The sequence below is a fragment of the Urocitellus parryii genome, chromosome 2 (assembly GCF_045843805.1).
Source record: "Urocitellus parryii isolate mUroPar1 chromosome 2, mUroPar1.hap1, whole genome shotgun sequence".
Taxonomy (NCBI): domain Eukaryota; kingdom Metazoa; phylum Chordata; class Mammalia; order Rodentia; family Sciuridae; genus Urocitellus; species Urocitellus parryii.
Genome location: NC_135532.1, coordinates 85,761,648 through 85,784,616, shown reverse-complemented (window position 1 = coordinate 85,784,616; position 22,969 = coordinate 85,761,648).

Genomic DNA, 22,969 nt, shown 5'->3' with positions numbered 1-22,969 from the left:
TTCAGTGCGCTGCACTCCCAACACCTGAGCTGTTCCTCCAGTTGTGCTAGAAGTCAGTGAGCACCAATTGTGTAGAGTCCAGTGAAAGGGGTCCTCCATTTCTGATCCAAGAACTTTGCCTCCACCGATTGGCTGACATACACACTTTCGGCAGAAGGGCTCATTAAAAACATTCGTGATTTCCATACCCACGGGGGACACTGGTGCGCCCTCCTTTCTTGCATCCTCTGCTTTAGGCAACCTGGGCTTCCTTGATGCAATCACAGGAGAAGACAGAGGGCTCAGTTCTAGGAAACAATGGATGGTAAGATTAAAGGCTCAAAGTATGGTAAAGCAAAGGGAAAGAGTCGACTGTGTTATCGCAGAAGTATTTCCTACCCATAACTTTCCATTCTTAAAACTTGTGGCAAGGCCCATGAAAAATAAGTCTTTGGATACTCAAAGTAGGAGCTCTACAAAGTCTTCTGTTCCCACCGAGTCTGCTTTCCTATATCTTGGTCATCTTTCAAGGATTTCCATGAAATGACTGTCTCACAAAATGAGCTCTGAATAGGGTCAGGACTCACTCAGGACTAGAGCACATTTGTAGCTTGCTAAAAGCTCTGGATTCCATCGCACTATGTCCCCCTGCCCAGAATAGGGAAGGAGATGAGAGCTGTCTTTTTGAAAAAAGCTAGTGCTTCTACAATTATAGAGATCCCCTCTGAACCGTTGGCATCACTGCAAAATGCAGCCTCCAGGCCTGCAAGTGCGGCACAGGGAAATGACTTGCTCAAGTTTGACTCCATGTACCATTCTCCTCTACTTTGAATAATCTACGGACAGACAGTACTCCCAGTTTTCATGTGAAGGCAGACCTACCGAAGACAGCTGAGATGCATTCCCTGATTCCTCATCACAGTCTCCAAATGTACCTAGCTCACTTCTTGCTTGCCTTCCTCCTTTCCCTTACCCTTCTGCTTTTCAGAAAGCACCTCGACCACGGTGGTCTCCATCTTGATTGTCCACTTGATTGTCTTTGTAGGGATTTCTCCCACTCCCACTTTTTCTCAAATAACCTTACAAGGACCTTCCCCCTTGTCAAGAGCCATGCTCAGGGATGAAAGCAAAACCTTGGCCTTCCATTTGTCTCCTTTGGTCCTCAGCTATCTCCCCATGGCTCTTCACTGAGGCTTCATTAAGGAGAAGCCCATTCCCTGACTCCTCAGAATGTGCTCTGAGGGCCAGGAGCATTGGAATCACCTTAGAACCCATTACAGATGCAGAATTCAAGACCTGCCGAATTGCAATGCGTATCTTGAACCTGGTCCCCAACAGATGACCCACGGGAGTGGAGAGATGCAGTCTGTGGGAGTCCAACCCTGAATTCTTCAACTTCAACTGCCTATTTGGAATCGAGCCACAGTCTCCTCTCTACCAGGTCCCCCAAATCAAAGATGCATAAGGAGTCAATTTTTCCAGTGGACCTTCGGTCAGGCTGGGGCCTTGGTGATCGATCCATAACCAACCCTACACTTCCCAAGTCCACCAGGGTATTCCAAAAAATACCAGCGTTTCTTAGGATGTTCAATTCTGTTTGTGGCTGTGGGAACATGTCAGTTTACGGGTGGTCCATCAAGGTAGCTCTGCATGACCTGGGACTGAGTTCCTGAACACCTTTCTCACCAGGAGGCAGATAGGAAGATTGGAACAACTGGCACTACATCTCATGCCAAGTTTGCTCCCTGAAGCTCACAAGGCTTTCTGGCACCTCTAATATGCTTCTCTCCCTGTCTCTCTCTTTCTCTCTCTGTAGCCAGTCATCTGAGATTCCCCCCTTCACGGTGCACACCTGCTTGCTTCTTTTCTCTCCATTGACTCCCTGTACTCTGTCTTGCTCCTTCTTCAATCCACCTTCTACTGTCCCCTCCAGTGTTTCCCAACCTTAGTCTGCTCAGGTTTTGAATCATTGGTTCCAATCACCTCATGACACTCTGGATGTTACCTGTCCCTCAAAAGGCAGGAGAGATGTACCCATTGTTACCTTCCACTACTCAGTAGATTCCTGTCTTCCACTATTCAAATAGACTGCTGCTTAGGATTGAAATAAATATGCTGTCCCCTGTAATTTTTTATATGAAAAATATAAAGGCTCTTACCTTCCAGAGTATGGGCTTCCTTTTCAATCGTATCCTCAGAGATACCATCAAAGTGCTCTCCTGTGCAAATCTCAGAGACTCTCTGGTAAAATTAATATCAAAATTGATATCATTTAAAATCAATATCAATAACCGATTCTGAATCAGCATTTTAAAGCAGACATGTCACTTGGGCTGTGCACGTCAGCAAAGATTAAAAAACTAGACAAGTCTAATCTTCCAAAATTGAACGATTGAAAAGAGAACTTCCTATATCGTCCCCCATGAAGACCAACTTTCATCTTCACATGGCTACTGACTCTGAAAGGAGAACGCCACCACAGAAGAAACACATCCTCCCAAAACATACTATCTGATGCGCGAAACTGCGCAGACATACTACTCCTGTAACACCTAACCCGACTCAACGTTTTCTAGCATAAAGGAGAGAATGATATTTAAAATATACTCGAACACATTCTGACAAATTCGGATATCAGCCAGCATTACGCACTGGCAACATTCTGATGACAGGACATTTGTGATAGAATCACGTTGGTTTGTAAGAGTTTGAATTATGCTATGCTGAAGGGAAACGGAACAGCGTTACCTGGGCCTCCTTAGCTGAACAAAAACTTTTGCAACCTAGGCAACCGTTGGGGAAATTTTTACTGAGAGGAAGACTCATCCTTCGCATATGATGCCAAATTAGGGAGAGAAAGGTTTCTCCATTTTGCATTTACCTAACTTGGGCTTAATGATGTGGTTGTGTAGGCAGCACTTTCTAGTCAAAAAGAAAACAGTGACAGAAAAGGGTACCAAGGCATAAAAGTGATTTTGAGTACACATTTTCAAGACCCCCTGGTACATGAAAATTGAATAGGCCAGGAGACAGGCACAAAGAGAGTGTGGAAGAATCTAGCAGGGCAACTCAGAATAGCATGGGATTGAAAATGTCTTTCCTGATTGCATAGTCCCAACATTCAATGTGGGTCTATGGGAAAGCACAGGTGTCTTTCTTTTCATTCTTTCTTTCCCTTTCTTTCTTTCATTCTTTCTTTCTTTCTTTCCTTCTCTCTCTTACTTTCTTTCCTTCTCTCTCTTTCTTTCTTTCCTTCTCTTTCTTTCTTTCCTTCTCTCTCTTTCTTTCTTTCCTTCTCTCTCTTTCTTTCTTTCCTTCTCTCTCTCTCTTTCTTTGTTTCTTTTTAAATATTAATTTTCTATCCTGCTCCTTTTGTCAATTTGTTTATTACTTCTGCAAGCCTTTGGGGAATTTCTTGGATCTTCGAGATACAAGATCCTATTCTTGTGCCAACTGTAATGTTTTAACATCTTCCTTTCCTATTCTTGCCCCTTCCCCCATTTTCTCATGGCTCTCTTGCCTGAATGCTCAGGAAGCTGTGTTCCAGAATTGACCCAGTTCTCTAATGGGGAATAGACACTGAAGACAAGGCCTATTGAAATCCATGGCCCTTGATTAGAGGCTAGTAGTATAATCCTAACCTTTTGGGCCACAAGTAGGGACCACCCTTGAACATGAGTCCATTCGGTGGCCTTTGGTGTTTTTCATTAGTTCATCATAATAACCACCTGTTAAATCAGTCTAATATTTGATCATAAGTCATTGATCATTTCAGGAGGTTTTTCAAATGGAAGCAGAAAACCCCAAGCAATTTTAGGCCTCAGACCTAAGGAGCAACTAGTTCAATAAGGTACCATGCATTCTGAAATGGTTTGCACATTCTTAAACTTTCCAAGTGTTTTTAGACCTAAGGATTCAGTGATGATCTCGGCTTGATGAGAACAGTCAGAGAGGTCATTTCATGGGGCCTACTGTCTATTAGTAGAGCAAGGCAAATGTGGGGAAGCCAGGAAGGGAAATGGACATGTTTCCATACCTTTGGCTTCCGCTTCTGGGAACCACCAAGGGTTGGGCCCTCTTCCTCTGCCTTCACATGGAAATGTGGTTCTGCTGACAAATATGCAGATTTACATAAATGAATTAGAACATCCTGAACAGGGATGCTGTGTCCTAATGGAAATACATAGGTCTAACAGTAATTCACTTCTCTTTTCCCACACATGCATTTACGTGCAGCTTCACTTTCAGCTGAATGCTGATTTTATTACTTACATTGCTACTGTGTGTGAGTGAGTGATCCTGGAATGGAACCCATGGACTTTGGCATGCTTGGCAAACACTCTGCCACTGGATTTCCTCCCTTGGGATCTTATGCTAGGTATTAGGAAAACCATTGGGTGAAGCTGACATAAATTTCCTAGGTACACAGACTGGTGTTTCTTGCATTGCTCCTTGGCTAGCTCTTTACTTGTTTTTCCACTGGATGATTCCCTTAGTTCTGGATCATCATGATTTCTGGGTTGCAGGGAACAACATTATGGGTCCCACCCTCAGTCAATGGTATCAGTCACCATTGCCAAGAGTCTTGATTTACTTGACCTGATAGTTGACTGAGCTCCTGGTAAGTGCTAGTGTGGATAAAAGACTTCAGATGTGGTGGTGTTCCTGCAGGTAGGGCCAGAGCAGTGTCTCAATGAGTGAGCACAGGGGGTGGGGGGCAACCAGGGGTCGGAAATGGTGACAGCAAGGAAGGGATTTGCAAGGGAGAGAAAGAGACCATGATTCAATGGCATCTGCATGGCTCAAAACAAATACAGTTGGAGTCATGTCAAGTGACCGAAAGGAGAGGGGACAGGGATGCATACACTGAGAGAGGCCCAATTTACACTCTGAAAGGTTTCTCGTTGACTTGACAACACTGGGACCATCACGTGCCTAAAACATCAGTGCATAAAGGCAACGTGGGTACACTGAGGTTCATGCCTCATATGTGCAGTGTAGCGAGAACAACATGACACATCCCCTGGGTACATCGAATGCGAGGGGCCTGTGCGAAATTGGTGGCCAATGTGTAGAAGGCAACCGCCCAATATAATATCGATGCACACCTGGACTGGGGGGAGGTATGGAGACAGGTAGGGGACACGAAGTCTTCAGTGCGAGGGAACAATGAGCTTTTTAAGTGAATTCAACTAAAAATCTGTGTCCCTAGAACAGGAGATCATTTCACAAGTGTATAGAACGTATCCAATCAGATGGGACATGAACTAGAGGACAGGATTCAGGTTTTTGTGTTCACCATCTGGTTTCTGTGCTGCTCAGCTGCCTACACTGAGGAAAGTGTTCTTCATGTTTGGCGTGGGATGTCCTGAGCCTTGGAATTGCCAAACTCCTCAATGAATCAGAAGAGCTGGCATTCAGGCTCAGTGGTAGAGAAACTGCTTCCTTCGCATGTCAAGGTCCTGGGTTCAATTCCCTCCCTTGAAAATGAGTACTACAGGCATGAGTAGGAATAGGATCCATGGCATCAGTGTCGTGAAGGAGGAACCTTGGATGGGCAGCCTCAGAGACCATGCGAGGAAGTTATCGCCTATGTCCTAAAAATACAACACTTTTTCTATAGGAACGAGGAGAGGGGAAACGTATAGTGACGTAACATATTAAGTGAGTGCAGAATAAAGCACACAGAAGGAGGAGGTGACTGACTGAGCAAATGCGTGCATAGAGCACAATATGGGTGTGAGCCATCAAAGAATACGCTGGGTGTCATGGTAGCACGCAATCTGATTGTTTTTACGTGGCTTCTTCATATGTCTCACTGGCTCACCATCTATTTTTGTGTCCAAGTCCAATATGGACCTCAGTCTCTCAGGAGCCTGACACTACCGCCTAGCTGTCCAGTGCACATCTGGAAACTCTGCAGCACGTTAGCCTAAGCTTCCTCATTCATGATTATAAATCCCTAAATCCAGTGGTGGATCTTGGGGTTTACACACAACTGAGTTAATGGTTGCCTTGAATGGTATTTTTCTCACATTGATAAAGGCAATTTTGTACCAACGTGAATGCCCACGTTGACATTGGCCTTTTCTGTATCCAATCTCCCCTTCCAATGGGGGATACAAAAGAATGAGGAATGGGAGCCTTTCAGAGGTTTTCACATAATGCCACCATTTCAGGTGTGTCCATAGACGCCTTTCCAAAGAACTCCTAGTGCAAAATGTACCTGGTGTAATAGTCTTGACATCCTTCTTCCTGGCACCCTTCATCTCTATGTCTGTCATTTCCCGAGAATGTCTCAATCCAGTGGGAGGCTGGATGGGTTTGGGAAAATGATATCAAATAAATGCCGTGTATTTACTGCAATGCGTAGGTCATAGGAAGAGAAGCGCAAGGTGCAATTACCTTCAAGGAAGGAGCCCTCTGAGATACTGAAAAGGAAAAGGGACACAGAGTCAATTAGCCATGCATGTGACAAAACCAGCCATAGCTTGGTCTCATATTAAGAAGGAGCTGGACACTCATGCTTCACTTTGGGAATAACTTTGGTAGCCTTTGGCCCTTTAGGGTTTGTGTGCATATTTCCCGGCTTGGGGTCCTCAAAACCACAAGGCTGCATGGTACCACCTTAAACCGGGGCAGAAACATAGGTTGAATCAACACGAGCAGTGAAGTTTCCAACCCTGAGACTCTTTGCAATAGCCATAAATCAAAGAGGAAAGCGAATGGATGCCAACGGAAAGAGGCACAGTGAGGAAGGATGTGATGGCAGATATCTTCCTTGACACCTATGGGAGTTCTTCAGTGCGCTGCACTCCCAACACCTGAGCTGTTCCTCCAGTTGTGCTAGAAGTCAGTGAGCACCAATTGTGTAGAGTCCAGTGAAAGGGGTCCTCCATTTCTGATCCAAGAACTTTGCCTCCACCGATTGGCTGACATACACACTTTCGGCAGAAGGGCTCATTAAAAACATTCGTGATTTCCATACCCACGGGGGACACTGGTGCGCCCTCCTTTCTTGCATCCTCTGCTTTAGGCAACCTGGGCTTCCTTGATGCAATCACAGGAGAAGACAGAGGGCTCAGTTCTAGGAAACAATGGATGGTAAGATTAAAGGCTCAAAGTATGGTAAAGCAAAGGGAAAGAGTCGACTGTGTTATCGCAGAAGTATTTCCTACCCATAACTTTCCATTCTTAAAACTTGTGGCAAGGCCCATGAAAAATAAGTCTTTGGATACTCAAAGTAGGAGCTCTACAAAGTCTTCTGTTCCCATCGAGTCTGCTTTCCTATATCTTGGTCATCTTTCAAGGATTTCCATGAAATGACTGTCTCACAAAATGAGCTCTGAATAGGGTCAGGACTCACTCAGGACTAGAGCACATTTGTAGCTTGCTAAAAGCTCTGGATTCCATCGCACTATGTCCCCCTGCCCAGAATAGGGAAGGAGATGAGAGCTGTCTTTTTGAAAAAAGCTAGTGCTTCTACAATTATAGAGATCCCCTCTGAACCGTTGGCATCACTGCAAAATGCAGCCTCCAGGCCTGCAAGTGCGGCACAGGGAAATGACTTGCTCAAGTTTGACTCCATGTACCATTCTCCTCTACTTTGAATAATCTACGGACAGACAGTACTCCCAGTTTTCATGTGAAGGCAGACCTACTGAAGACAGCTGAGATGCATTCGCTGATTCCTCATCACAGTCTCCAAATGTACCTAGCTCACTTCTTGCTTGCCTTCCTCCTTTCCCTTACCCTTCTGCTTTTCAGAAAGCACCTCGACCATGGTGGTCTCCATCTTGATTGTCCACTTGATTGTCTTTGTAGGGATTTCTCCCACTCCCACTTTTTCTCAAATAACCTTACAAGGACCTTCCCCCTTGTCAAGAGCCATGCTCAGGGATGAAAGCAAAACCTTGGCCTTCCATTTGTCTCCTTTGGTCCTCAGCTATCTCCCCATGGCTCTTCACTGAGGCTTCATTAAGGAGAAGCCCATTCCCTGACTCCTCAGAATGTGCTCTGAGGGCCAGGAGCATTGGAATCACCTTAGAACCCATTACAGATGCAGAATTCAAGACCTGCCGAATTGCAATGCGTATCTTGAACCTGGTCCCCAACAGATGACCCACGGGAGTGGAGAGATGCAGTCTGTGGGAGTCCAACCCTGAATTCTTCAACTTCAACTGCCTATTTGGAATCGAGCCACAGTCTCCTCTCTACCAGGTCCCCCAAATCAAAGATGCATAAGGAGTCAATTTTTCCAGTGGACCTTCAGTCAGGCTGGGGCCTTGGTGATCGATCCATAACCAACCCTACACTTCCCAAGTCCACCAGGGTATTCCAAAAAATACCAGCGTTTCTTAGGATGTTCAATTCTGTTTGTGGCTGTGGGAACATGTCAGTTTACGGGTGGTCCATCAAGGTAGCTCTGCATGACCTGGGACTGAGTTCCTGAACACCTTTCTCACCAGGAGGCAGATAGGAAGATTGGAACAACTGGCACTACATCTCATGCCAAGTTTGCTCCCTGAAGCTCACAAGGCTTTCTGGCACCTCTAATATGCTTCTCTCCCTGTCTCTCTCTTTCTCTCTCTGTAGCCAGTCATCTGAGATTCCCCCCTTCACGGTGCACACCTGCTTGCTTCTTTTCTCTCCATTGACTCCCTGTACTCTGTCTTGCTCCTTCTTCAATCCACCTTCTACTGTCCCCTCCAGTGTTTCCCAACCTTAGTCTGCTCAGGTTTTGAATCATTGGTTCCAATCACCTCATGACACTCTGGATGTTACCTGTCCCTCAAAAGGCAGGAGAGATGTACCCATTGTTACCTTCCACTACTCAGTAGATTCCTGTCTTCCACTATTCAAATAGACTGCTGCTTAGGATTGAAATAAATATGCTGTCCCCTGTAATTTTTTATATGAAAAATATAAAGGCTCTTACCTTCCAGAGTATGGGCTTCCTTTTCAATCGTATCCTCAGAGATACCATCAAAGTGCTCTCCTGTGCAAATCTCAGAGACTCTCTGGTAAAATTAATATCAAAATTGATATCATTTAAAATCAATATCAATAACCGATTCTGAATCAGCATTTTAAAGCAGACATGTCACTTGGGCTGTGCACGTCAGCAAAGATTAAAAAACTAGACAAGTCTAATCTTCCAAAATTGAACGATTGAAAAGAGAACTTCCTATATCGTCCCCCATGAAGACCAACTTTCATCTTCACATGGCTACTGACTCTGAAAGGAGAACGCCACCACAGAAGAAACACATCCTCCCAAAACATACTATCTGATGCGCGAAACTGCGCAGACATACTACTCCTGTAACACCTAACCCGACTCAACGTTTTCTAGCATAAAGGAGAGAATGATATTTAAAATATACTCGAACACATTCTGACAAATTCGGATATCAGCCAGCATTACACACTGGCAACATTCTGATGACAGGACATTTGTGATAGAATCACGTTGGTTTGTAAGAATTTGAATTATGCTATGCTGAAGGGAAATGGAACAGCGTTACCTGGGCCTCCTTAGCTGAACAAAAACTTTTGCAACCTAGGCAACCGTTGGGGAAATTTTTACTGAGAGGAAGACTCATCCTTCGCATATGATGCCAAATTAGGGAGAGAAAGGTTTCTCCATTTTGCATTTACCTAACTTGGGCTTAATGATGTGGTTGTGTAGGCAGCACTTTCTAGTCAAAAAGAAAACAGTGACAGAAAAGGGTACCAAGGCATAAAAGTGATTTTGAGTACACATTTTCAAGACCCCCTGGTACATGAAAATTGAATAGGCCAGGAGACAGGCACAAAGAGAGTGCGGAAGAATCTAGCAGGGCAACTCAGAATAGCATGGGATTGAAAATGTCTTTCCTGATTGCATAGTCCCAACATTCAATGTGGGTCTATGGGAAAGCACAGGTGTCTTTCTTTTCATTCTTTCTTTCCCTTTCTTTCTTTCATTCTTTCTTTCTTTCTTTCCTTCTCTCTCTTTCTTTCTTTCCTTCTCTCTCTTTCTTTCTTTCCTTCTCTCTTTCTTTCTTTCCTTCTCTCTCTTTCTTTCTTTCCTTCTCTCTCTTTCTTTCTTTCCTTCTCTCTCTCTCTTTCTTTGTTTCTTTTTAAATATTAATTTTCTATCCTGCTCCTTTTGTCAATTTGTTTATTACTTCTGCAAGCCTTTGGGGAATTTCTTGGATCTTCGAGATACAAGATCCTATTCTTGTGCCAACTGTAATGTTTTAACATCTTCCTTTCCTATTCTTGCCCCTTCCCCCATTTTCTCATGGCTCTCTTGCCTGAATGCTCAGGAAGCTGTGTTCCAGAATTGACCCAGTTCTCTAATGGGGAATAGACACTGAAGACAAGGCCTATTGAAATCCATGGCCCTTGATTAGAGGCTAGTAGTATAATCCTAACCTTTTGGGCCACAAGTAGGGACCACCCTTGAACATGAGTCCATTCGGTGGCCTTTGGTGTTTTTCATTAGTTCATCATAATAACCACCTGTTAAATCAGTCTAATATTTGATCATAAGTCATTGATCATTTCAGGAGGTTTTTCAAATGGAAGCAGAAAACCCCAAGCAATTTTAGGCCTCAGACCTAAGGAGCAACTAGTTCAATAAGGTACCATGAATTCTGAAATGGTTTGCACATTCTTAAACTTTCCAAGTGTTTTTAGACCTAAGGATTCAGTGATGATCTCGGCTTGATGAGAACAGTCAGAGAGGTCATTTCATGGGGCCTACTGTCTATTAGTAGAGCAAGGCAAATGTGGGGAAGCCAGGAAGGGAAATGGACATGTTTCCATACCTTTGGCTTCCGCTTCTGGGAACCACCAAGGGTTGGGCCCTCTTCCTCTGCCTTCACATGGAAATGTGGTTCTGCTGACAAATATGCAGATTTACATAAATGAATTAGAACATCCTGAACAGGGATGCTGTGTCCTAATGGAAATACATAGGTCTAACAGTAATTCACTTCTCTTTTCCCACACATGCATTTACGTGCAGCTTCACTTTCAGCTGAATGCTGATTTTATTACTTACATTGCTACTGTGTGTGAGTGAGTGATCCTGGAATGGAACCCATGGACTTTGGCATGCTTGGCAAACACTCTGCCACTGGATTTCCTCCCTTGGGATCTTATGCTAGGTATTAGGAAAACCATTGGGTGAAGCTGACATAAATTTCCTAGGTACACAGACTGGTGTTTCTTGCATTGCTCCTTGGCTAGCTCTTTACTTGTTTTTCCACTGGATGATTCCCTTAGTTCTGGATCATCATGATTTCTGGGTTGCAGGGAACAACATTATGGGTCCCACCCTCAGTCAATGGTATCAGTCACCATTGCCAAGAGTCTTGATTTACTTGACCTGATAGTTGACTGAGCTCCTGGTAAGTGCTAGTGTGGATAAAAGACTTCAGATGTGGTGGTGTTCCTGCAGGTAGGGCCAGAGCAGTGTCTCAATGAGTGAGCACGGGGGGTGGGGGGCAACCAGGGGTCGGAAATGGTGACAGCAAGGAAGGGATTTGCAAGGGAGAGAAAGAGACCATGATTCAATGGCATCTGCATGGCTCAAAACAAATACAGTTGGAGTCGTGTCAAGTGACCGAAAGGAGAGGGGACAGGGATGCATACACTGAGAGAGGCCCAATTTACACTCTGAAAGGTTTCTCGTTGACTTGACAACACTGGGACCATCACGTGCCTAAAACATCAGTGCATAAAGGCAACGTGGGTACACTGAGGTTCATGCCTCATATGTGCAGTGTAGCGAGAACAACATGACACATCCCCTGGGTACATCGAATGCGAGGGGCCTGTGCGAAATTGGTGGCCAATGTGTAGAAGGCAACCGCCCAATATAATATCAATGCACACCTGGACTGGGGGGAGGTATGGAGACAGGTAGGGGACACGAAGTCTTCAGTGCGAGGGAACAATGAGCTTTTTAAGTGAATTCAACTAAAAATCTGTGTCCCTAGAACAGGAGATCATTTCACAAGTGTATAGAACGTATCCAATCAGATGGGACATGAACTAGAGGACAGGATTCAGGTTTTTGTGTTCACCATCTGGTTTCTGTGCTGCTCAGCTGCCTACACTGAGGAAAGTGTTCTTCATGTTTGGCGTGCGATGTCCTGAGCCTTGGAATTGCCAAACTCCTCAATGAATCAGAAGAGCTGGCATTCAGGCTCAGTGGTAGAGAAACTGCTTCCTTCGCATGTCAAGGTCCTGGGTTCAATTCCCTCCCTTGAAAATGAGTACTACAGGCATGAGTAGGAATAGGATCCATGGCATCAGTGTCGTGAAGGAGGAACCTTGGATGGGCAGCCTCAGAGACCATGCGAGGAAGTTATCGCCTATGTCCTAAAAATACAACACTTTTTCTATAGGAACGAGGAGAGGGGAAACGTATAGTGATGTAACATATTAAGTGAGTGCAGAATAAAGCACACAGAAGGAGGAGGTGACTGACTGAGCAAATGCGTGCATAGAGCACAATATGGGTGTGAGCCATCAAAGAATACGCTGGGTGTCATGGTAGCACGCAATCTGATTGTTTTTACGTGGCTTCTTCATATGTCTCACTGGCTCACCATCTATTTTTGTGTCCAAGTCCAATATGGACCTCAGTCTCTCAGGAGCCTGACACTACCGCCTAGCTGTCCAGTGCACATCTGGAAACTCTGCAGCACGTTAGCCTAAGCTTCCTCATTCATGATTATAAATCCCTAAATCCAGTGGTGGATCTTGGGGTTTACACACAACTGAGTTAATGGTTGCCTTGAATGGTATTTTTCTCACGTTGATAAAGGCAATTTTGTACCAACGTGAATGCCCACGTTGACATTGGCCTTTTCTGTATCCAATCTCCCCTTCCAATGGGGGATACAAAAGAATGAGGAATGGGAGCCTTTCAGAGGTTTTCACATAATGCCACCATTTCAGGTGTGTCCATAGACGCCTTTCCAAAGAACTCCTAGTGCAAAATGTACCTGGTGTAATAGTCTTGACATCCTTCTTCCTGGCACCCTTCATCTCTATGTCTGTCGTTTCCCGAGAATGTCTCAATCCAGTGGGAGGCTGGATGGGTTTGGGAAAATGATATCAAATAAATGCCGTGTATTTACTGCAATGCGTAGGTCATAGGAAGAGAAGCGCAAGGTGCAATTACCTTCAAGGAAGGAGCCCTCTGAGATACTGAAAAGGAAAAGGGACACAGAGTCAATTAGCCATGCATGTGACAAAACCAGCCATAGCTTGGTCTCATATTAAGAAGGAGCTGGACACTCATGCTTCACTTTGGGAATAACTTTGGTAGCCTTTGGCCCTTTAGGGTTTGTGTGCATATTTCCCGGCTTGGGGTCCTCAAAACCACAAGGCTGCATGGTACCACCTTAAACCGGGGCAGAAACGTAGGTTGAATCAACACGAGCAGTGAAGTTTCCAACCCTGAGACTCTTTGCAATAGCCATAAATCAAAGAGGAAAGCGAATGGATGCCAACGGAAAGAGGCACAGTGAGGAAGGATGTGATGGCAGATATCTTCCTTGACACCTATGGGAGTTCTTCAGTGCGCTGCACTCCCAACACCTGAGCTGTTCCTCCAGTTGTGCTAGAAGTCAGTGAGCACCAATTGTGTAGAGTCCAGTGAAAGGGGTCCTCCATTTCTGATCCAAGAACTTTGCCTCCACCGATTGGCTGACATACACACTTTCGGCAGAAGGGCTCATTAAAAACATTCGTGATTTCCATACCCACGGGGGACACTGGTGCGCCCTCCTTTCTTGCATCCTCTGCTTTAGGCAACCTGGGCTTCCTTGATGCAATCACAGGAGAAGACAGAGGGCTCAGTTCTAGGAAACAATGGATGGTAAGATTAAAGGCTCAAAGTATGGTAAAGCAAAGGGAAAGAGTCGACTGTGTTATCGCAGAAGTATTTCCTACCCATAACTTTCCATTCTTAAAACTTGTGGCAAGGCCCATGAAAAATAAGTCTTTGGATACTCAAAGTAGGAGCTCTACAAAGTCTTCTGTTCCCACCGAGTCTGCTTTCCTATATCTTGGTCATCTTTCAAGGATTTCCATGAAATGACTGTCTCACAAAATGAGCTCTGAATAGGGTCAGGACTCACTCAGGACTAGAGCACATTTGTAGCTTGCTAAAAGCTCTGGATTCCATCGCACTATGTCCCCCTGCCCAGAATAGGGAAGGAGATGAGAGCTGTCTTTTTGAAAAAAGCTAGTGCTTCTACAATTATAGAGATCCCCTCTGAACCGTTGGCATCACTGCAAAATGCAGCCTCCAGGCCTGCAAGTGCGGCACAGGGAAATGACTTGCTCAAGTTTGACTCCATGTACCATTCTCCTCTACTTTGAATAATCTACGGACAGACAGTACTCCCAGTTTTCATGTGAAGGCAGACCTACCGAAGACAGCTGAGATGCATTCCCTGATTCCTCATCACAGTCTCCAAATGTACCTAGCTCACTTCTTGCTTGCCTTCCTCCTTTCCCTTACCCTTCTGCTTTTCAGAAAGCACCTCGACCACGGTGGTCTCCATCTTGATTGTCCACTTGATTGTCTTTGTAGGGATTTCTCCCACTCCCACTTTTTCTCAAATAACCTTACAAGGACCTTCCCCCTTGTCAAGAGCCATGCTCAGGGATGAAAGCAAAACCTTGGCCTTCCATTTGTCTCCTTTGGTCCTCAGCTATCTCCCCATGGCTCTTCACTGAGGCTTCATTAAGGAGAAGCCCATTCCCTGACTCCTCAGAATGTGCTCTGAGGGCCAGGAGCATTGGAATCACCTTAGAACCCATTACAGATGCAGAATTCAAGACCTGCCGAATTGCAATGCGTATCTTGAACCTGGTCCCCAACAGATGACCCACGGGAGTGGAGAGATGCAGTCTGTGGGAGTCCAACCCTGAATTCTTCAACTTCAACTGCCTATTTGGAATCGAGCCACAGTCTCCTCTCTACCAGGTCCCCCAAATCAAAGATGCATAAGGAGTCAATTTTTCCAGTGGACCTTCAGTCAGGCTGGGGCCTTGGTGATCGATCCATAACCAACCCTACACTTCCCAAGTCCACCAGGGTATTCCAAAAAATACCAGCGTTTCTTAGGATGTTCAATTCTGTTTGTGGCTGTGGGAACATGTCAGTTTACGGGTGGTCCATCAAGGTAGCTCTGCATGACCTGGGACTGAGTTCCTGAACACCTTTCTCACCAGGAGGCAGATAGGAAGATTGGAACAACTGGCACTACATCTCATGCCAAGTTTGCTCCCTGAAGCTCACAAGGCTTTCTGGCACCTCTAATATGCTTCTCTCCCTGTCTCTCTCTTTCTCTCTCTGTAGCCAGTCATCTGAGATTCCCCCCTTCACGGTGCACACCTGCTTGCTTCTTTTCTCTCCATTGACTCCCTGTACTCTGTCTTGCTCCTTCTTCAATCCACCTTCTACTGTCCCCTCCAGTGTTTCCCAACCTTAGTCTGCTCAGGTTTTGAATCATTGGTTCCAATCACCTCATGACACTCTGGATGTTACCTGTCCCTCAAAAGGCAGGAGAGATGTACCCATTGTTACCTTCCACTACTCAGTAGATTCCTGTCTTCCACTATTCAAATAGACTGCTGCTTAGGATTGAAATAAATATGCTGTCCCCTGTAATTTTTTATATGAAAAATATAAAGGCTCTTACCTTCCAGAGTATGGGCTTCCTTTTCAATCGTATCCTCAGAGATACCATCAAAGTGCTCTCCTGTGCAAATCTCAGAGACTCTCTGGTAAAATTAATATCAAAATTGATATCATTTAAAATCAATATCAATAACCGATTCTGAATCAGCATTTTAAAGCAGACATGTCACTTGGGCTGTGCACGTCAGCAAAGATTAAAAAACTAGACAAGTCTAATCTTCCAAAATTGAACGATTGAAAAGAGAACTTCCTATATCGTCCCCCATGAAGACCAACTTTCATCTTCACATGGCTACTGACTCTGAAAGGAGAACGCCACCACAGAAGAAACACATCCTCCCAAAACATACTATCTGATGCGCGAAACTGTGCAGACATACTACTCCTGTAACACCTAACCCGACTCAACGTTTTCTAGCATAAAGGAGAGAATGATATTTAAAATATACTCGAACACATTCTGACAAATTCGGATATCAGCCAGCATTACACACTGGCAACATTCTGATGACAGGACATTTGTGATAGAATCACGTTGGTTTGTAAGAATTTGAATTATGCTATGCTGAAGGGAAACGGAACAGCGTTACCTGGGCCTCCTTAGCTGAACAAAAACTTTTGCAACCTAGGCAACCGTTGGGGAAATTTTTACTGAGAGGAAGACTCATCCTTCGCATATGATGCCAAATTAGGGAGAGAAAGGTTTCTCCATTTTGCATTTACCTAACTTGGGCTTAATGATGTGGTTGTGTAGGCAGCACTTTCTAGTCAAAAAGAAAACAGTGACAGAAAAGGGTACCAAGGCATAAAAGTGATTTTGAGTACACATTTTCAAGACCCCCTGGTACATGAAAATTGAATAGGCCAGGAGACAGGCACAAAGAGAGTGCGGAAGAATCTAGCAGGGCAACTCAGAATAGCATGGGATTGAAAATGTCTTTCCTGATTGCATAGTCCCAACATTCAATGTGGGTCTATGGGAAAGCACAGGTGTCTTTCTTTTCATTCTTTCTTTCCCTTTCTTTCTTTCATTCTTTCTTTCTTTCTTTCCTTCTCTCTCTTTCTTTCTTTCCTTCTCTCTCTTTCTTTCTTTCCTTCTCTCTCTTTCTTTCTTTCCTTCTCTCTTTCTTTCTTTCCTTCTCTCTCTTTCTTTCTTTCCTTCTCTCTCTTTCTTTCTTTCCTTCTCTCTCTCTCTTTCTTTGTTTCTTTTTAAATATTAATTTTCTATCCTGCTCCTTTTGTCAATTTGTTTATTACTTCTGCAAGCCTTTGGGGAATTTCTTGGATCTTCGAGATACAAGATCCTATTCTTGTGCCAACTGTAATGTTTTAACATCTTCCTTTCCTATTCTTGCCCCTTCCCCCATTTTCTCATGGCTCTCTTGCCTGAATGCTCAGGAAGCTGTGTTCCAGAATTGACCCAGTTCTCTAATGGGGAATAGACACTGAAGACAAGGCCTATTGAAATCCATGGCCCTTGATTAGAGGCTAGTAGTATAATCCTAACCTTTTGGGCCACAAGTAGGGACCACCCTTGAACATGAGTCCATTCGGTGGCCTTTGGTGTTTTTCATTAGTTCATCATAATAACCACCTGTTAAATCAGTCTAATATTTGATCATAAGTCATTGATCATTTCAGGAGGTTTTTCAAATGGAAGCAGAAAACCCCAAGCAATTTTAGGCCTCAGACCTAAGGAGCAACTAGTTCAATAAGGTACCATGAATTCTGAAATGGTTTGCACATTCTTAAACTTTCCAAGTGTTTTTAGACCTAAGGATTCAGTGATGATCTCGGCTTGATGAGAACAGTCAGAGAGGTCATTTCATGGGGCCTACTGTCTATTAGTAGAGCAAGGCAAATGTGGGGAAGCCAGGAAGGGAAATGGACATGTTTCCATACCTTTGGCTTCCGCTTCTGGGAACCACCAAGGGTTGGGCCCTCTTCCTCTGCCTTCACATGGAAATGTGGTTCTGCTGACAAATATGCAGATTTACATAAATGAATTAGAACATCCTGAACAGGGATGCTGTGTCCTAATGGAAATACATAGGTCTAACAGTAATTCACTTCTCTTTTCCCACACATGCATTTACGTGCAGCTTCACTTTCAGCTGAATGCTGATTTTATTACTTACATTGCTACTGTGTGTGAGTGAGTGATCCTGGAATGGAACCCATGGACTTTGGCATGCTTGGCAAACACTCTGCCACTGGATTTCCTCCCTTGGGATCTTATGCTAGGTATTAGGAAAACCATTGGGTGAAGCTGACATAAATTTCCTAGGTACACAGACTGGTGTTTCTTGCATTGCTCCTTGGCTAGCTCTTTACTTGTTTTTCCACTGGATGATTCCCTTAGTTCTGGATCATCATGATTTCTGGGTTGCAGGGAACAACATTATGGGTCCCACCCTCAGTCAATGGTATCAGTCACCATTGCCAAGAGTCTTGATTTACTTGACCTGATAGTTGACTGAGCTCCTGGTAAGTGCTAGTGTGGATAAAAGACTTCAGATGTGGTGGTGTTCCTGCAGGTAGGGCCAGAGCAGTGTCTCAATGAGTGAGCACGGGGGGTGGGGGGCAACCAGGGGTCGGAAATGGTGACAGCAAGGAAGGGATTTGCAAGGGAGAGAAAGAGACCATGATTCAATGGCATCTGCATGGCTCAAAACAAATACAGTTGGAGTCGTGTCAAGTGACCGAAAGGAGAGGGGACAGGGATGCATACACTGAGAGAGGCCCAATTTACACTCTGAAAGGTTTCTCGTTGACTTGACAACACTGGGACCATCACGTGCCTAAAACATCAGTGCATAAAGGCAACGTGGGTACACTGAGGTTCATGCCTCATATGTGCAGTGTAGCGAGAACAACATGACACATCCCCTGGGTACATCGAATGCGAGGGGCCTGTGCGAAATTGGTGGCCAATGTGTAGAAGGCAACCGCCCAATATAATATCGATGCACACCTGGACTGGGGGGAGGTATGGAGACAGGTAGGGGACACGAAGTCGTCAGTGCGAGGGAACAATGAGCTTTTTAAGTGAATTCAACTAAAAATCTGTGTCCCTAGAACAGGAGATCATTTCACAAGTGTATAGAACGTATCCAATCAGATGGGACATGAACTAGAGGACAGGATTCAGGTTTTTGTGTTCACCATCTGGTTTCTGTGCTGCTCAGCTGCCTACACTGAGGAAAGTGTTCTTCATGTTTGGCGTGCGATGTCCTGAGCCTTGGAATTGCCAAACTCCTCAATGAATCAGAAGAGCTGGCATTCAGGCTCAGTGGTAGAGAAACTGCTTCCTTCGCATGTCAAGGTCCTGGGTTCAATTCCCTCCCTTGAAAATGAGTACTGCAGGCATGAATAGGAATAGGATCCATGGCATCAGTGTCGTGAAGGAGGAACCTTGGATGGGCAGCCTCAGAGACCATGCGAGGAAGTTATCGCCTATGTCCTAAAAATACAACACTTTTTCTATAGGAACGAGGAGAGGGGAAACGTATAGTGACGTAACATATTAAGTGAGTGCAGAATAAAGCACACAGAAGGAGGAGGTGACTGACTGAGTAAATGCGTGCATAGAGCAAAATATGGGTGTGAGCCATCAAAGAATACGCTGGGTGTCATGGTAGCACGCAATCTGATTGTTTTTACGTGGCTTCTTCATATGTCTCACTGGCTCACCATCTATTTTTGTGTCCAAGTCCAATATGGACCTCAGTCTCTCAGGAGCCTGACACTACCGCCTAGCTGTCCAGTGCACATCTGGAAACTCTGCAGCACGTTAGCCTAAGCTTCCTCATTCATGATTATAAATCCCTAAATCCAGTGGTGGATCTTGGGGTTTACACACAACTGAGTTAATGGTTGCCTTGAATGGTATTTTTCTCACATTGATAAAGGCAATTTTGTACCAACGTGAATGCCCACGTTGACATTGGCCTTTTCTGTATCCAATCTCCCCTTCCAATGGGGGATACAAAAGAATGAGGAATGGGAGCCTTTCAGAGGTTTTCACATAATGCCACCATTTCAGGTGTGTCCATAGACGCCTTTCCAAAGAACTCCTAGTGCAAAATGTACCTGGTGTAATAGTCTTGACATCCTTCTTCCTGGCACCCTTCATCTCTATGTCTGTCGTTTCCCGAGAATGTCTCAATCCAGTGGGAGGCTGGATGGGTTTGGGAAAATGATATCAAATAAATGCCGTGTATTTACTGCAATGCGTAGGTCATAGGAAGAGAAGCGCAAGGTGCAATTACCTTCAAGGAAGGAGCCCTCTGAGATACTGAAAAGGAAAAGGGACACAGAGTCAATTAGCCATGCATGTGACAAAACCAGCCATAGCTTGGTCTCATATTAAGAAGGAGCTGGACACTCATGCTTCACTTTGGGAATAACTTTGGTAGCCTTTGGCCCTTTAGGGTTTGTGTGCATATTTCCCGGCTTGGGGTCCTCAAAACCACAAGGCTGCATGGTACCACCTTAAACCGGGGCAGAAACGTAGGTTGAATCAACACGAGCAGTGAAGTTTCCAACCCTGAGACTCTTTGCAATAGCCATAAATCAAAGAGGAAAGCGAATGGATGCCAACGGAAAGAGGCACAGTGAGGAAGGATGTGATGGCAGATATCTTCCTTGACACCTATGGGAGTTCTTCAGTGCGCTGCACTCCCAACACCTGAGCTGTTCCTCCAGTTGTGCTAGAAGTCAGTGAGCACCAATTGTGTAGAGTCCAGTGAAAGGGGTCCTCCATTTCTGATCCAAGAACTTTGCCTCCACCGATTGGCTGACATACACACTTTCGGCAGAAGGGCTCATTAAAAACATTCGTGATTTCCATACCCACGGGGGACACTGGTGCGCCCTCCTTTCTTGCATCCTCTGCTTTAGGCAACCTGGGCTTCCTTGATGCAATCACAGGAGAAGACAGAGGGCTCAGTTCTAGGAAACAATGGATGGTAAGATTAAAGGCTCAAAGTATGGTAAAGCAAAGGGAAAGAGTCGACTGTGTTATCGCAGAAGTATTTCCTACCCATAACTTTCCATTCTTAAAACTTGTGGCAAGGCCCATGAAAAATAAGTCTTTGGATACTCAAAGTAGGAGCTCTACAAAGTCTTCTGTTCCCACCGAGTCTGCTTTCCTATATCTTGGTCATCTTTCAAGGATTTCCATGAAATGACTGTCTCACAAAATGAGCTCTGAATAGGGTCAGGACTCACTCAGGACTAGAGCACATTTGTAGCTTGCTAAAAGCTCTGGATTCCATCGCACTATGTCCCCCTGCCCAGAATAGGGAAGGAGATGAGAGCTGTCTTTTTGAAAAAAGCTAGTGCTTCTACAATTATAGAGATCCCCTCTGAACCGTTGGCATCACTGCAAAATGCAGCCTCCAGGCCTGCAAGTGCGGCACAGGGAAATGACTTGCTCAAGTTTGACTCCATGTACCATTCTCCTCTACTTTGAATAATCTACGGACAGACAGTACTCCCAGTTTTCATGTGAAGGCAGACCTACCGAAGACAGCTGAGATGCATTCCCTGATTCCTCATCACAGTCTCCAAATGTACCTAGCTCACTTCTTGCTTGCCTTCCTCCTTTCCCTTACCCTTCTGCTTTTCAGAAAGCACCTCGACCATGGTGGTCTCCATCTTGATTGTCCACTTGATTGTCTTTGTAGGGATTTCTCCCACTCCCACTTTTTCTCAAATAACCTTACAAGGACCTTCCCCCTTGTCAAGAGCCATGCTCAGGGATGAAAGCAAAACCTTGGCCTTCCATTTGTCTCCTTTGGTCCTCAGCTATCTCCCCATGGCTCTTCACTGAGGCTTCATTAAGGAGAAGCCCATTACCTGACTCCTCAGAATGTGCTCTGAGGGCCAGGAGCATTGGAATCACCTTAGAACCCATTACAGATGCAGAATTCAAGACCTGCCGAATTGCAATGCGTATCTTGAACCTGGTCCCCAACAGATGACCCACGGGAGTGGAGAGATGCAGTCTGTGGGAGTCCAACCCTGAATTCTTCAACTTCAACTGCCTATTTGGAATCGAGCCACAGTCTCCTCTCTACCAGGTCCCCCAAATCAAAGATGCATAAGGAGTCAATTTTTCCAGTGGACCTTCGGTCAGGCTGGGGCCTTGGTGATCGATCCATAACCAACCCTACACTTCCCAAGTCCACCAGGGTATTCCAAAAAATACCAGCGTTTCTTAGGATGTTCAATTCTGTTTGTGGCTGTGGGAACATGTCAGTTTACGGGTGGTCCATCAAGGTAGCTCTGCATGACCTGGGACTGAGTTCCTGAACACCTTTCTCACCAGGAGGCAGATAGGAAGATTGGAACAACTGGCACTACATCTCATGCCAAGTTTGCTCCCTGAAGCTCACAAGGCTTTCTGGCACCTCTAATATGCTTCTCTCCCTGTCTCTCTCTTTCTCTCTCTGTAGCCAGTCATCTGAGATTCCCCCCTTCACGGTGCACACCTGCTTGCTTCTTTTCTCTCCATTGACTCCCTGTACTCTGTCTTGCTCCTTCTTCAATCCACCTTCTACTGTCCCCTCCAGTGTTTCCCAACCTTAGTCTGCTCAGGTTTTGAATCATTGGTTCCAATCACCTCATGACACTCTGGATGTTACCTGTCCCTCAAAAGGCAGGAGAGATGTACCCATTGTTACCTTCCACTACTCAGTAGATTCCTGTCTTCCACTATTCAAATAGACTGCTGCTTAGGATTGAAATAAATATGCTGTCCCCTGTAATTTTTTATATGAAAAATATAAAGGCTCTTACCTTCCAGAGTATGGGCTTCCTTTTCAATCGTATCCTCAGAGATACCATCAAAGTGCTCTCCTGTGCAAATCTCAGAGACTCTCTGGTAAAATTAATATCAAAATTGATATCATTTAAAATCAATATCAATAACCGATTCTGAATCAGCATTTTAAAGCAGACATGTCACTTGGGCTGTGCACGTCAGCAAAGATTAAAAAACTAGACAAGTCTAATCTTCCAAAATTGAACGATTGAAAAGAGAACTTCCTATATCGTCCCCCATGAAGACCAACTTTCATCTTCACATGGCTACTGACTCTGAAAGGAGAACGCCACCACAGAAGAAACACATCCTCCCAAAACATACTATCTGATGCGCGAAACTGCGCAGACATACTACTCCTGTAACACCTAACCCGACTCAACGTTTTCTAGCATAAAGGAGAGAATGATATTTAAAATATACTCGAACACATTCTGACAAAT